Below are 4,352 nucleotides of genomic sequence, written 5' to 3'. Positions count from 1 at the left end.
GAGTCTTTACAATGATTTTCAATAGCATGAATATTCTTTAAATATTCAAATTGTTTTGCAAACGCCGTAATCGGCTTTAATCCAATTTATTCACCTTAGACGTAGTGTATCCATCCTTACAATTATATATAAGGATTTTCCACCATTTTTCCTTTATAGATATGTTTCTATGATTAAAAGGTTTAGCGAACTTTAACTTTTATATTAAGTTATCCCCATAATTACTTAATTAGGAATTCTTATGTAATCTTGTAATATTGCATCCATATATCTTTGAACTTCTCATATAAGTTTATAAGATTAATATTAACCCCCACATTTTGAGTTATTCTCGAACTTAGAGTTCCTCAATATGTCAACGCCCACATTTGGGATTGTATTCGTTAAGTCACTATGTACATCAATCCAACTATTTTTAATTTTGACCCCACAATTTGATCAAGATCATCTCATAGACCGTTAATGCTTTTCAAGCACAAGCGAACTCAATTGATTCCACGACTAAAGTCCAATTCAACAACGAACGAGACTAAGCATATTAATCTCCAATCGTTTGCAATTTATCACTTTCGTGACCTTCACTAGATAGCATCATATCATCTTAAATGATAAGGTACATATTCACCTTATTCATATTTGAACAAAATCACATTTTGTCATACTCATTTGCAATCTCACTTAATTGCACAGAATTAATTTAGGCGAATTAATTGAAGCTATCAATTCAACTAAATATGAAAATTTAACCAACTAAATTACCACATTCAAACTTTTTCAGATTTGAATGAAAAGGATATTCGGCACCACCGCCAACTATAGACACGATTTGTGCTCTATAAAATATTTTCATGTCTTAATAATTTTGCAAACACTTTCCACTAGAACAAATCACAACTTGTCATGCTTTTATACAAATATAATTAGCATAAAATCATCTCATTAATACCATAGGATTAAATGAGGCTATCGACATTAACCCAAGTTAGTCAAGACATGAAGTCAATCAACAAATAGTTGGCATTTTTCAATACTACTTTCTTGTACATATGAACCATTCCCAATAATTGGATAAACAATTTTCACTTTAAAATAATTTATCATTAAAATATTGCACATTTAACCATATGATGAACACCAAAACAAGCATCCTCAAGTGAACACCATCAATTCAAATATACATTTACATAACTTTTGTGCAAATAGGTACCTCATTAATGCACACCATTTAACAGGTATTTATAGACGGTACAATTCAATTCTCTAATGGCTTTCAATCCCAAAGGAACTGACAACCAAAAGAATGCAAACAGAAACTGTTTCATGCCAAGCAATTTCATTTATTTACATAATAGAATTTACTAAATCTCCATTATGCATGCAACGTGAAAAGACGCCATTTAAATGACAGCCATCATTAAAATGGAATTGATGACTTGGCCAGTTCACCATACGGTTATCAAGCCTATCATGTGCCCGTAACCATGAACCCACTTTCACGTATAATACCATCCATGGCGACAACAATTCAGGATTCTTGGCCTTTAATGGAATCACATCGTTTCGGTACCAAATTTAAGAAATCGGACTTCAACAATTGCCAATTTAAATTCCATACATACTCCAATTCAATTAGATTGGAAATACAAATGCAATTTGACTTTCAAGTATGTTCATGGAATATCAACAGATTTATGCAAAGATCAATATATGTATTAGAAATCAAATATTTTCATGCCAAATAGATCCCGTTTCCACAATTGATTTATAATTTAAAATGAAAGGTCACCATTTAATAAACTAGACCACATGTATTTGTCTAAAAATCAGCCACTTTCATGTTTTTGACTAATTATGAGAAGATGTTGGCAGCCATACATAGTGCCATTATTCAATAATTATTAAATTATATCAATCCATATAATGCTTATATGATATTTCCCACACATTGCAGTTCCTCCATTTGATCAAACAAACATTCAATGGAGAAGATAATTTAAATGGAACATATAAACATTATCAAAGTCGACAAACAGAATTGTGCAAATGGACTTTACAAATCATTTTTCAAATAGATACTTATAGATAATCACATGGATTTCCTCTTTCTTTTCACACACTGCTAGCAAAGAGTTCATATATTATGTAACTTTGATCATATTTGATTATAGTAATCAATCAATTCCTTCCATTTCCTTTGAAGACGGATTACCACATGTCGTTTCATACATCACGACAGATAATCCATGATCATCATTTCAGAAATTTATGAACTCCTAAGAAATTTTCTGCCTTAAATAATAAATGCAGAAACATTGCCCGTGAATTAAAATTATCAAAACATATTTAATTTAATTGACTACCCCACTTTACATGCATGGCAGTACTCATGCCTTTTCATAGATGAAGATAGATAACCGCATGCAATTCCAAAAAGGTCACACCTTTTTAAGAATGTAAATGGAAGTTTCTATTCCTTATCATATTTAAGAAACAAAGTTTTGTAATGCACATCATGATTTGGAGAAAATGTGAACTTTAATTTTATTATTATTTTAAATTCTACCAACACATTGGTTGAATTGCACAACACAATCTAGGAATTCCTTAAGCAACCAGAACATACAATATAACATATGCCATAATCATGAGTACACAAAACTAATTATAAATTTGTAGATTTATGTACTTGCATAAATTCCTAGAACGTCAAGCATATGGGTTGTACATTATAATTTTCCAGAACGTAAATCCCATGTATGCGTGAAATCGAAACACAATTTCGACTTATCGAATTTGGAGAAGGCGAAATGATAATTACCAAGCCCAAACCATGAATTTGGACTCATTATCTTCCATTATCGAGTGAAAACATGTCTTTCTTCAAGTCGAACCTTCCCGTGCAATTAGTGCCATCAAACGATCCACACGAACATGAACACGAAGTAGTTTCGTTCTCTATCACAAAATATCGTTCGAGATTGATGGGAAATTAATCAACTCCGGGGTTGGAGAAGAAACCAAAAAATAGTAATTCGAGAAGATGAAAGATGAACAAGAAGATCAAACCAATATGAAGGTCCAAACACAAAAATAATCTTGTTGTCCTCGAACGATATTTGCCCCCTCTCTGGATTTTACAAAACGCTTCAAGGGTTTTATGGCAAATGGTTCGTAGGATTGATCAAGCCTTGTTGTAGAAAAACACTAAAGCATAAATGATTTTCTACTCGAACTTGAAGAACACGAGGGAATTGCTTGAATATGGAAATAGAAAGAATGTTTTCTTGTAGAACGTAAAATCAGTTTCTCATATGATTTTTCAATAATATGTATTGATCCTTCAACACCTATTTATAGATGTCAATCAATATCTCATGAATTGGTGCCAAAAGCCATGAAGAGATGCAAGATTCCCTCTAAAAGCCACCAAAAAACTAACTAAAAATGGCCTCCAACGGTCACTTTAAATGTACCATGCGACCGCATGGTTTACCTTACGACCATCCCCAAATTCTCGGGTAATGGCCATGTGACCACATGGCCAAATGGTCTATGCGGTCGCATGGACCAAAATTTGGGTCTCCATTTTGTTTTGTTCATTCCATTCCACACATGTTTATTGATTTTTTGAACAACATATTTCCAACAACGATATAATGTCGTGTTTAAACTTTCATATTTATTTAGAATTTTTCCATTATTTTCATCTTCTTGAATTTCCATTTCTTGGTTTCTTCTCCAAACCCCGGTATGATAATTTTTCAACAATCTCAAACGATATTTCTGCAATGGAAAACGAGACAAATTGGCGACAATCAAACTCATGAATCAAGACTTGGTGCAGTTATATGGGTTTGATGGAACGAACTACACTCGATGGAAAGACAAATTGAAGTTTCTTCTCACTGCACTAAAGATCTTCTACATCCTAGATTCGGAATTGGCACCACTACTAGAACCAACAAATGGAGAAACCGAAGCAGTGAGGAATGAAAGACAAGCGCCAAGATGAGTTAATATGCCGCGGTCACATCCTCAGCACATTATCGGATCGTTTGTATGACTTATATACAAACACAATTTCAGCAAAGGAAATTTGGGATGCGCTAAAAAATAAGTACAAAGTGGAAGAAGCAGGTACAAAGAAATTTTTAATTTCTAAGTATTTCGATTTTAAATTTTTAGAGAATATTCCCCTTCTTCCTCAAATTCATGAAATGCAAGTAATTGTCAATAAGTTGAAGGGGGTGAAAATTGAAATACCGGAGACCTTTCAAGTGGAGGCTATAATTGCCAAATTTTTCGAAACTTGGAAATGATACCGGAAGAAGATAATGCATAGTTCCAAAAAT

This window comes from Olea europaea, unplaced genomic scaffold (genome assembly GCF_002742605.1).
Source record: "Olea europaea var. sylvestris unplaced genomic scaffold, O_europaea_v1 scaffold2731, whole genome shotgun sequence".
Classification (NCBI taxonomy): domain Eukaryota; kingdom Viridiplantae; phylum Streptophyta; class Magnoliopsida; order Lamiales; family Oleaceae; genus Olea; species Olea europaea.
This window is presented reverse-complemented; position numbering follows the sequence as displayed.